The sequence below is a fragment of the Pongo pygmaeus genome, chromosome 3 (genome assembly GCF_028885625.2).
Source record: "Pongo pygmaeus isolate AG05252 chromosome 3, NHGRI_mPonPyg2-v2.0_pri, whole genome shotgun sequence".
Classification (NCBI taxonomy): Eukaryota; Metazoa; Chordata; class Mammalia; order Primates; family Hominidae; genus Pongo; species Pongo pygmaeus.
This window is the reverse complement of record NC_072376.2, coordinates 76,344,736-76,357,692: the sequence shown is the minus strand read 5'-3', so window position 1 is coordinate 76,357,692 and position 12,957 is coordinate 76,344,736.

The window sequence follows — 12,957 nt, the reverse complement described above, 5'->3', positions numbered from 1 at the left end:
CCTATCAAAAGGATCGTTCAAGTCTGTGAGTTGAACGTACTCATCACACACAACTTTCTGAGAATGCTTCTGTCTAGTTTTTATGTGAAGATATTTCCTTTTCCAGCATAGGCCTCAAAGTGCTCCAAATAAACACTTGCAGATTCTGCAAAAGGAGAGTTTCCAAACTGCTCTATCCAAAGGAATGTTCAAGTCTGTGAGTTGAATGCACTCATCACACAGAAGTTTCCGAGAATGCTTCTGTCTAGGTTTTAGGTGAAGATATTTCATTTCCCAGCATAGACCAGAAAGCGTTCTAAATATCCACTTGCAGATTGTACAAAAAGTGTGTTTCAAAACTGCTCTTTCAGTAGGAACGTTCAAGTCAGTGAGTTGAATGCACTCATCGCAAACAAGTTTCTGAGAATGCTTCTGTCTAGTTTTTATATGAAGATATTTCCTTTTCCCGCATTGGACTCCATAGCTGCAAATATGCACTTCCAGATTCTACAGAAAGAGAGTTTCAAACTCTTCTATCAAAAAGAAGGTTCAACTCTGTGAGTAGAATGCACTCATCACAAAGAAGTTTCTGAGAATGCTTCTGTCTAGATTTTATGTGAAGATATTTCCTTTTCCAACATAGGCCTCAAAGTGCTCCAAATAAACCCTTGCAGATTCTGCAAAAGGAGTGTTTCCAAACTGTCCTATAAAAAGGATCGTTCAAGTCTGTGAGTTGAACGCCCTCATCACACACAAGTTTCTGAGAATGCTTCTGTCTAGTTTTTATGTGAAGATAATTCCTTTTCCAGCATTGGCCTCAAAGCGCTCGAAATAAACACTTGTAGATTCTACCAAAGGAGTGTTTCAAAACTGTCCTATCAAAAGGAACGTTCATGTCTGTGAGTTGAATGCATTCATCACACAGAAGTTTCTGAGAATCCTTCTGTCTAGTTTTTAGGTGAAGATATTTCATTTCCCAGCATAGGCCTCACAGCGCTCCAAATATACACTAGCATATTCTACTAAAAGAGTGTTTCAAAACTGCTCTTTCAAAAGAAAGGTTCACATCTGTGACTTGAGTGCACTCATCCCAAAGAAGTTTCTGAGAATGCTTCCGTCTAGTTTTCATGTGAAGATATTTCCTTTTCCATCATTGGCCTCAAACAGCTCCAAATATGCACTTGCAGATTCTACAAAAAGACAGTTTCAAAACTCTTCTATCAAAAAGAAGGTTCAAATCTGTGAGTAGAATGCACTCATCACAAAGTAGTTTCTGAGAACGCTTCTGTCTAGTTTTTATGTGAAGATATTTCCTTTTCCAGCATAGGCCTCAAAACGCTCCAAACAAACACTTGCAGATTCTTCAAAAGGAGTGTTTCCAAACTGCTCTATCCAAAGTAATGTTGAAGTCTGTGAGTTGAATGCACTCATCACACAGAAGTTTCCGAGAATGCTTCTTTCTAGGTTTTAGGTGAAGTTGTTTCATTTCCCAGCATAGGCCAGAAAGCGTTCTAAATATCCACTTGCAGATTGTACAAAAAGTGTGTTTCAAAACTGCTCTTTCAGTAGGAACGTTCAAGTCCGTGAGTTGAATGCGCTCATCGCAAACAAGTTTCTGAGAATGCTTCTGTCTAGTTTTTATGTGAAGATATTTCCTTTTCCAGCGTTGGCCTCAATCAGCTACAAATAAGCGCTTGCAGATTATACAGAAAGAGAGTTTCAAAACTCTTCTATCAAAAAGAAGGTTCAACTCTGTGAGTAGAATGCACTCATCACAAAGAAGTTTCTGAGAATGCTTCTGTCTAGTTTTTATGTGAAGATATTTCCTTTTCCAGCATAGGCCTCAAAGTGCTCCAAATAAACCATTGCAGATTCTGCAAAAGGAGTGTTTCCAAACTGCTCTATCAAAAGGAATGTTCAACTCTGTGAGTTGAATGCACTCATCACACAGAAGTTTCTGAGAATGCTTCTGTCTAGTTTTTAGGTGAAGATATTTCATTTCCCAGCCTTGGCCGCAAAGCCTTCCAAATATCCACTTGAAGATTCTACAAAAAGAGTGTTTCAATACTGCTCTTTCAAAAGGAAGGTTCAAGTCTGTGAGTTGAATGCACTCATTCCAAAGAAGTTTCGGAGAATGCTTCTGTGTAGTTGTTATTTGAGGACATTTCCTTTTCCACCATTGGCCTCAAAGAGCTCGAAATAAACACTTGCAGATTCTACAAAAGGAGTGTTTCCAAACTGTCCTATCAAAAGGATCGTTCAAGTCTGTGAGTTGAATGCACTCATCACACACAAGTTTCTGAGAAAGCTTCTGTCTAGTTTTTATGTGAAGATATTTCCTTTTCCAGCATTGGCCTCAAAGCGCTCGAAATAAACACTTGCAGATTCTACCAAAGGAGTGTTTCAAAACTGTCCTATCATAAGGAACGTTCATGTCTGTGAGTTGAATGCATTCATCACACAGAAGTTTCTGAGAATCCTTCTGTCTAGTTTTTAGGTGAAGATATTTCATTTCCCAGCATAGGCCTCACAGCGCTCGAAATATACACTAGCAGATTCTACAAAAAGAGTGTTTCAAAACTCCTCTTTCAAAAGAAAGGTTCAAATCTGTGACTTGAATGCACTCCTCCCAAACAAGTTTCTGAGAATGCTTCTGTCTAGTTTTTATGTGAAGATATTTCCTTTTCCAGCATTGGCCTCAAACAGCTCCATATATGGACTTGCAGATTCTACAGAAAGAGAGTTTCAAAACTCTTCTATCAAAAAGAAGGTTCAACTCTGTGAGTAGAATGCACTCATCACAAATAATTTTCTGAGAATGCTTCTGTCTAGTTTTTATGTGAAGATATTTCCTTTTCCAGCATAGGCCTCAAAGTGCTCCAAATAAACCCTTGCAGATTCTGCAAAAGGAGTGTTTCCAAACTGCTGTATCAAAAGGAATGTTCAAGTCTGTGAGTTGAATGCACTCATCACACAGAAGTTTCTGAGAATGCTTCTGTCTACTTTTTAGGTGAAGATATTTCATTTCCCAGCCTAGGCCTCAAAGCGTTCCAAATATCCACTTGAAGATTCTACAAAAAGAGTGTTTCAAAACTGCTCTTTCAAAAGGAAGGTTCAAGTCTGTGAGTTGAATGCACTCATTGCAAAGAAGTTTCGGAGAATGCTTCTGTGTAGTTGTTATTTGAGGACATTTCCTTTTCCAACATTTTCCTCAATGAGTTCGAAATAAACACTTGCAGATTCTACAAAAGGAGTGTTTCAAAACTGTTCTATCAAAAGGATCGTTCAAGTCTGTGAGTTGAACGCACTCATCACACACAAATTTCTGAGAATGCTTCTGTCTAGTTTTCATGTGAAGGTATTTCCTTTTCCAGCATTGGTCTCAAAGCGCTCCAAACAAACACTTGCAGATTCTTCAAAAGGAGTGTTTCCAAACTGCTCTATCCAAAGTAATGTTCAAGTCTGTGAGTTGAATGCACTCATCACACAGAAGTTTCGGAGAATGCTTCTGTCTAGGTTTTAGGTGAAGATATTTCATTTCCCAGCATAGGCCAGAAAGCGTTCAAAATATCCACTTTCAGATTGTACAAAAAGTGTGTTTCAAAACTGCTCTTTCAGTAGGAACGTTGAAGTCTGTGAGTTGAATGCACTCATTGCAAACAAGTTTCTGAGAATGCTTCTGTCTAGTTTTTATGTGAAGATATTTCCTTTTCCAGCATTGGCCTCCAACAGCTCCAAATATGCACTTGCAGATTCTACAGAAAGAGAGTTTCAAAACTCTTCTATCAAAAAGAAGGTTCAACTCTGTGAGTAGAATGCACTCATCACAAAGAAGTTTCTGAGAATGCTTCTGTCTAGTTTTTATGTGAAGATATTTCCTTTTCCAGCATAGGCCTCAAAGTGCTCCAAATAAACCCTTGCAGATTCTGCAAAAGTAGTGTTTCCAAACTGCTCTATCAAAAGGAATGTTCAAGTCTGTGAGTTGAATGCACTCATCACACAGAAGTTTCTGAGAATGCTTCTGTCTAGTTTTTAGATGAAGATATTTCATTTCCCAGCCTACGCCTCAAAGCGTTCCAAATATCCACTTGAAGATTCTACAAAAAGAGTGTTTCAAAACTGCTGTTTCAAAAGGAAGGTTCAAGTCTGTGAGTTGAATGCACTCATTGCAAAGAAGTTTCGGAGAATGCTTCTGTGTAGCTGTTATTTGAGGACATTTCCTTTTCCAACATTGGCCTCAATGAGCTCGAAATAAACACTTGCAGATTCCTACAAAAGGAGTGTTTCAAAACTGTCCTATCAAAAGGAACGTTCATGTCTGTGAGTTCAATGCATTCATCACACAGAAGTTTCTGAGAATCCTTCTGTCTTGTTTTTAGGTGAAGATAATTCATTTCCCAGCATAGGCCTCACAGCGCTCCAAATATACACTAGCAGATTCTACATAAAGTGTGTTTCAAAACTCCTCTTTCAAAAGAAAGGTTCAAATCTTTGACTTGAATGCACTCCTCCCAAACAGGTTTCTGAGAACGCTTCTGTCTAGTTTTTATCTGAAGATATTTCCTTTTCCATCATTGGCCTCAAACAGCTCCAAATATGCACTTGCAGATTCTACAGAAAGACAGTTTCAAAACTCTTCTATCAAAAAGAAGGTTCAACTCTGTGAGTAGAATGCACTCATCACAAAGAAGTTTCTGAGAATGCTTCTGTCTAGTTTTTATGTGAAGATATTTCCTTTTCCAGCATAGGCCTCAAAACGCTCCAAACAAACACTTGCAGATTCTTCAAAAGGAGTGTTTCCAAACTGCTCTATCCAAAGTAATGTTCAAGTCTGTGAGTTGAATGCACTCATCACACAGAATTTTCCGAGAATGCTTCTGTCTAGGTTTTAGGTGAAGATATTCCATTTCCCAGCATAGGCCAGAAAGCGTTCTAAATATCCACTTTCAGATTGTACAAAAAGTGTGTTTCAAAACTGCTCTTTCAGTAGGAACGTTCAAGTCTGTGAGTTGAATGCACTCATTGCAAACAAGTTTCTGAGAATGCTTCTGTCTAGTTTTTATGTGAAGATATTTCCTTTTCCAGCATTGGCCTCCAACAGCTCCAAATATGCACTTGCAGATTCTACAGAAAGAGAGTTTCAAAACTCTTCTATCAAAAAGAAGGTTCAACTCCGTGAGTAGAACGCACTCATCACAAAGAAGTTTCTGAGAATGCTTCTGTCTAGTTTTTATGTGAAGATATTTCCTTTTCCAGCATAGTCCTCAAAGTGCTCCAAATAAACCCTTGCAGATTCTGCAAAAGCAGTGTTTCCAAACTGCTCTATCAAAAGGAGTGTTCAAGTCTGTGAGTTGAATGCACTCATCACACAGAAGTTTCTGAGAATGCTTCTGTCTAGTTTTTAGGTGAAGATATTTCATTTCCCAGCCTAGGCCTCAAAGCGTTCCAAATATCCACTTGAAGATTCTACAAAAAGAGTGTTTCAAAACTGCTCTTTCAAAAGGAAGGTTCAAGTCTGTGAGTTGAATGCACTCATTGCAAAGAAGTTTCGGAGAATGCTTCTGTGTAGTTGTTATTTGAGGACATTTCCTTTTCCACCATTGGCCTCAATGAGCTCGAAATAAACACTTGCAGATTCCTACAAAAGGAGTGTTTCAAAACTGTCCTATCAAAAGGATCGTTCAAGTCTGTGAGTTGAAAGCACTCATCACACACAAGTTTCTGAGAATGCTTCTGTCTAGTTTTTATGTGAAGATATTTCCTTTTCCAGCATTGGCCTCAAAGCGCTCGAAATAAACACTTGCAGATTCTACCAAAGGAGTGTTTCAAAACTGTCCTATCAAAAGGAACGTTCATGTCTGTGAGTTGAATGCATTCATCACACAGAAGTTTCTGAGAATCCTTCTGTCTAGTTTTTAGGTGAAGATAATTCATTTCCCAGCATAGGCCTCACAGCGCTCCAAATATACACTAGCAGATTCTACATACAGAGTGTTTCAAAACTCCTCTTTCAAAAGAAAGGTTCAAATCTTTGACTTGAATGCACTCCTCCCAAACAAGTTTCTGAGAACGCTTCCGTCTAGTTTTTATGTGAAGATATTTCCTTTTCCATCATTGGCCTCAAACAGCTCCAAATATGCACTTGCAGATTCTACAAAAAGACAGTTTCAAAACTCTTCTATCAAAAAGAAGGTTCAACTCTGTGAGTAGAATGCACTCATCACAAAGAAGTTTCTGAGAATCCTTCTGTCTAGTATTTATGTGAAGATATTTCCTTTTCCAGCATAGGCCTCAAAACGCTCCAAACAAACACTTGCAGATTCTACAAAAGGAGAGTTTCCAAACTGCTATATCCAAAGTAATGTTCAAGTCTGTGAGTTGAATGCACTCATCACACAGAAGTTTCCGAGAATGCTTCTGTCTAGGTTTTAGGTGAAGATATTCCATTTCCCAGCATAGGCCAGAAAGCGTTCTAAATATCCACTTTCAGATTGTACAAAAAGTGTGTTTCAAAACTGCTCTTTCAGTAGGAACGTTCAAGTCTGTGAGTTGAATGCACTCATCGCAAACAAGTTTCTGAGAATGCTTCTGTCTAGTTTTTATGTGAAGATATTTCCTTTTCCAGCATTGGCCTCCAACATCTCCAAATATGCACTTGCAGATTCTACAGAAAGAGAGTTTCAAAACTCTTCTATCAAAAAGAAGGTTCAACTCTGTGAGTAGAATGCACTCATCACAAAGAAGTTTCTGAGAATGCTTCTGTCTAGTTTTTATGTGAAGATATTTCCTTTTCCAGCATAGGCCTCAAAGTGCTCCAAATAAACCCTTGCAGATTCTGCAAAAGGAGTGTTTCCAAACTTCTCTATCAAAAGGAATGTTCAAGTCTGTGAGTTGAATGCACTCATCACAAAGAAGTTTCTGAGAATGCTTCTGTCTAGTTTTTAGGTGAAGATATTTCATTTCCCAGCCTAGGCCTCAAAGCGTTCCAAATATCCGCTTGAAGATTCTACAAAAAGAGTGTTTCAAAACTGCTCTTTCAAAAGGAAGGTTCAAGTCTGTGAGTTGAATGCACTCATTGCAAAGAAGTTTCAGAGAATGCTTCTGTGTAGTTGTTATTTGAGGACATTTCCTTTTCCAACATTGGCCTCAATGAGCTCGAAATAAACACTTGCAGATTCTACAAAAGGAGTGTTTCAAAACTGTCCTATCAAAAGGATCGTTCAAGTCTGTGAGTTGAACGCACTCATCACACATAAGTTTCTGAGAATGCTTCTGTCTAGTTTTTATGTGAAGATATTTCCTTTTCCAGCTTTGGCCTCAAAGTGCTCGAAATAAACACTTGCAGATTCTACCAAAGGAGTGTTTCAAAACTGTCCTATCAAAAGGAACGTTCACGTCTGTGAGTTGAATGCATTCATCACACAGAAGTTTCTGAGAATCCTTCTGTCTTGTTTTTAGGTGAAGATATTTCATTTCCCAGCATAGGCCTCACAGCGCTCCAAATATACACTAGCAGATTCTACATAAAGAGTGTTTCAAAACTCCTCTTTCAAAAGAAAGGTTCAAATCTGTGACTTGAATGCACTCCTCCCAAACAAGTTTCTGAGAACGCTTCTGTCTAGTTTTTATGTGAAGATATTTCCTTTTCCATCATTGGCCTCAAACAGCTCCAAATATGCACCTGCAGATTCTACAAAAAGACAGTTTCAAAACTCTTCTATCAAAAAGAAGGTTCAACTCTGTGAGTAGAATGCACTCATCACAAAGAAGTTTCTGAGAATGCTTCTGTCTAGTTTTTATGTGAAGATATTTCCTTTTCCAGCATAGGCCTCAAAACGCTCCAAACAAACACTTGCAGATTCTTCAAAAGGAGTGTTTCCAAACTGCTCTTTCCAAAGTAATGTTCAAGTCTGTGAGTTGAATGCACTCATTGCAAACAAGTTTCTGAGAATGCTTCTGTCTAGTTTTTATGTGAAGATATTTCCTTTTCCAGCATTGGCCTCCAACAGCTCCAAATATGCACTTGCAGATTCTACAGAAAGAGAGTTTCAAAACTCTTCTATCAAAAAGAAGGTTCAACTCTGTGAGTAGAATGCACTCTTCACAAAGAAGTTTCTGAGAATGCTTCTGTCTAGTTTTTATGTGAAGATATTTCCTTTTCCAGCATAGGCCTCAAAGTGCTCCAAATAAACCCTAGCAGATTCTGCAAAAGGAGTGTTTCCAAACTTCTCTATCAAAAGGAATGTTCAAGTCCGTGAGTTGAATGCACTCATCGCACAGAAGTTTCTGAGAATGCTTCTGTCTAGTTTTTAGGTGAAGATATTTCATTTCCCAGCCTAGACCTCAAAGCGTTCCAAATGTCCACTTGAAGATTCTACAAAAAGAGTGTTTCAAAACTGCTCTTTCAAAAGGAAGGTTCAAGTCGGTGAGTTGAATGCACTCATTGCAAAGAAGTTTCGGAGAATGCTTCTGTGTAGTTGTTATTTGAGGACATTTCCTTTTCCAACATTGGCCTCAATGAGCTCGAAATAAACACTTGCAGATTCTACAAAAGGAGTGTTTCAAAACTGTCCTATCAAAAGGATCATTCAAGTCTGTGAGTTGAACGCACTCATCACACATAAGTTTCTGAGAATGCTTCTGTCTAGTTTTTATGTGAAGATATTTCCTTTTCCAGCATTGGCCTCAAAGCGCTCGAAATAAACACTTGCAGATTCTACCAAAGGAGTGTTTCAAAACTGTCCTATCAAAAGGAACGTTCACGTCTGTGAGTTGAATGCATTCATCACACAGGACTTTCTGAGAATCCTTCTGTCTAGTTTTTAGGTGAAGTTATTTCATTTCCCAACATAGGCCTCACAGCGCTCCAAATATACACTAGCAGATTCTACAAAAAGAGTGTTTCAAAACAGCTCTTTCAAAAGAAAGGTTCAAATCTGTGACTTGAATGCACTCCTCCCAAACAGGTTTCTAAGAACGCTTCTGTCTACTTTTTATGTGAAGATATTTCCTTTTAAATCATTGGCCTCAAACAGCTCCAAATATGCACTTGCGGATTCTACAAAAAGACAGTTTCAAAACTTTTCTATCAAAAAGAAGGTTCAACTCTGTGAGTAGAATGCACTCATCACAAAGAAGTTTCTGAGAATGCTTCTGTCTAGTTTTTATGTGAAGATATTTCCTTTTCCAGCATAGGCCTCAAACCGCTCCAAACGAACACTTGCAGATACTACAAAGGGAGTGTTTCCATACTGCTCTATCCAAAGTAATGTTCAAGTCTGTGAGTTGAATGCACTCATCACACAGAAGTTTCCGAGAATGCTTCTGTCTGGGTTTTAGGTGAAGATATTTCATTTCCCAGCATAAGCCAGAAAGCGTTCTAAATATCCACTTGCAGATTGTACAAAAAGTGTGTTTCAAAACTGCTCTTTCAAAAGGAACGTTCAATTCTGTGAGTTGAATGCACTCATCGCAAACAACTTTCTGAGAATGCTTCTGTCTAGTTTTTATGTGAAGATATTTCCTTTTCCAGCATTGGCCTCCAACAGCTCCAAATATGCACTTGCAGATTCTACAGAAAGACAGTTTCAAAACTCTTCTATCAAAAAGAAGGTTCAACTCTGTGAGTAGAATGCACTCATCGTAAAGAATTTTCTGAGAATGCTTCTGTCTAGTTTTTATGTGAAGATATTTCGTTTTCCAGCATAGGCCTCAAAGTGCTCCAAATGAACCCTTGCAGATTCTGCAAAAGTAGGGTTTCCAAACTTCTCTATCAAAAGGAATGTTCAAGTCTGTGAGTTGAATGCACTCATCACACAGAAGTTTCTGAGAATGCTTCTGTCTAGTTTTTAGGTGAAGATATTTCATTTCCCAGCCTAGGCCTCAAAGCGTTCCAAATATCCACTTGAAGATTCTACAAAAAGAGTGTTTCAATACTGCTCTTTCAAAAGGAAGTTTCAAGTCTGTGAGTTGAATGCACTCATTGCAAAGAAGTTTCGGAGAATGCTTCTGTGTAGTTGTTATTTGTGGACATTTCCTTTTCCACCATTGGCCTCAATGAGCTCTAAATAAACACTTGCAGATCCTACAAAAGGAATGTTTCCAAACTGACCTATCAAAAGGATCGTTCAAGTCTGTGAGTTGAACGCACTCATCACACACAAGTTTCTGAGAATGCTTCTGTCTAGTTTTTATGTGAAGATATTTCCTTTTCCAGCATTGGCCTCAAAGCGCTCGAAATAAACACTTGCAGATTCTACCAAAGGAGTGTTTCAAAACTGTCCTATCAAAAGGAACGTTCACGTCTGTGAGTTGAATTCATTCATTGCACAGAAGTTTCTGAGAATCCTTCTGTCTAGTTTTTAGGTGAAGATATTTCATTTCCCAGCATAGGCCTCACAGCGCTCCAAATATACACTAGCAGATTCTACATAAAGAGTGTTTCAAAACTCCTCTTTCAAAAGAAAGGTTCAAATCTGTGACTTGAATGCACTCCTCCCAAACAAGTTTCTGAGAACGCTTCTGTCTAGTTTTTATGTGAAGATATTTCCTTTTCCATCATTGGCCTCAAACAGCTCCAAATATGCACCTGCAGATTCTACAAAAAGGCAGTTTCAAAACTCTTCTATCAAAAAGAAGGTTCAACTCTGTGAGTAGAATGCACTCATCACAAAGAAGTTTCTGAGAATGCTTCTGTCTAGTTTTTATGTGAAGATATTTCCTTTTCCAGCATAGGCCTCAAAACGCTCCAAACAAACACTTGCAGATTCTTCAAAAGGAGTGTTTCCAAACTGCTCTATCCAAAGTAATGTTCAAGTCTGTGAGTTGAATGCACTCATTGCAAACAAGTTTCTGAGAATGCTTCTGTCTAGTTTTTATGTGAAGATATTTCCTTTTCCAGCATTGGCCTCCAACAGCTCCAAATATGCACTTGCAGATTCTACAGAAAGAGAGTTTCAAAACTCTTCTATCAAAAAGAAGGTTCAACTCTGTGAGTAGAATGCACTCATCACAAAGAAGTTTCTGAGAATGCTTCTGTCTAGTTTTTATGTGAAGATATTTCCTTTTCCAGCATAGGCCTCAAAGTGCTCCAAATAAACCCTTGCAGATTCTGCAAAAGGAGTGTTTCCAAACTTCTCTATCAAAAGGAATGTTCAAGTCTGTGAGTTGAATGCACTCATCACAAAGAAGTTTCTGAGAATGCTTCTGTCTAGTTTTTAGGTGAAGATATTTCATTTCTCAGCCTAGGCCTCAAAGCGTTCCAAATATCCACTTGAAGATTCTACAAAAAGAGTGTTTCAAAACTGCTCTTTCAAAAGGAAGGTTCAAGTCGGTGAGTTGAATGCACTCATTGCAAAGAAGTTTCGGAGAATGCTTCTGTGTAGTTGTTATTTGAGGACATTTCCTTTTCCAACATTGACCTCAATGAGCTCGAAATAAACACTTGCAGATTCTACAAAAGGAGTGTTTCAAAACTGTCCTATCAAAAGGATCGTTCAAGTCTGTGAGTTGAACGCACTCATCACACATAAGTTTCTGAGAATGCTTCTGTCTAGTTTTTATGTGAAGATATTTCCTTTTCCAGCTTTGGCCTCAAAGCGCTCGAAATAAACACTTGCAGATTCTACCAAAGGAGTGTTTCAAAACTGTCCTATCAAAAGGAACGTTCACGTCTGAGTTGAATGCATTCATCACACAGAAGTTTCTGAGAATCCTTCTGTCAAGGTTTTAGGTGAAGATATTTCATTTCCCAGCATAGGCCTCACAGCGCTCCAAATATACACTAGCAGATTCTACATAAAGAGTGTTTCAAAACTCCTCTTTCAAAAGAAAGGTTCAAATCTGTGACTTGAATGCACTCCTCCCAAACAAGTTTCTGAGAACGCTTCTGTCTAGTTTTTATGTGAAGATATTTCCTTTTCCATCATTGGCCTCAAACAGCTCCAAATATGCACCTGCAGATTCTACAAAAAGACAGTTTCAAAACTCTTCTATCAAAAAGAAGGTTCAACTCTGTGAGTAGAATGCACTCATCACAAAGAAGTTTCTGAGAATGCTTCTGTCTGGTTTTTATGTGAAGATATTTCCTTTTCCAGCATAGGCCTCAAAACGCTCCAAACAAACACTTGCAGATTCTTCAAAAGGAGTGTTTCCAAACTGCTCTATCCAAAGTAATGTTCAAGTCTGTGAGTTGAATGCACTCATTGCAAACAAGTTTATGAGAATGCTTCTGTCTAGTTTTTATGTGAAGATATTTCCTTTTCCAGCATAGGCCTCAAACCGCTCCAAACAAACACTTGCAGATACTTCAAAAGGAGTGTTTCCATACTGCTCTATCCAAAGTAATGTTCAAGTCTGTGAGTTGAATGCACTCATCACACAGAAGTTTCCGAGAATGCTTCTGTCTGGGTTTTAGGTGAAGATATTTCATTTCCCAGCATAAGCCAGAAAGCGTTCTAAATGTCCACTTGCAGATTGTACAAAAAGTGTGTTTCAAAACTGCTCTTTCAAAAGGAACGTTCAATTCTGTGAGTTGAATGCACTCATCGCAAACAAGTTTCTGAGAATGCTTCTGTCTAGTTTTTATGTGAAGATATTTCCTTTTCCAGCATTGGCCTCCAACAGCTCCAAATATGCACTTGCAGATTCTACAGAAAGAGAGTTTCAAAACTCTTCTATCAAAAAGAAGGTTCAACTCTGTGAGTAGAATGCACTCATTGCAAAGAATTTTCTGAGAATGCTTCTGTCTAATTTTTATGTGAAGATATTTCCTTTTCCAGCATAGGCCTCAAAGTGCTCCAAATGAACCCTTGCAGATTCTGCAAAAGTAGGGTTTCCAAACTTCTCTATCAAAAGGAATGTTCAAGTCTGTGAGTTGAATGCACTCATCACACAGAAATTTCTGAGAATGCTTCTGTCTAGTTTTTAGGTGAAGATATTTCATTTCCCAGCCTAGGCCTCAAAGCGTTCCAAATATCC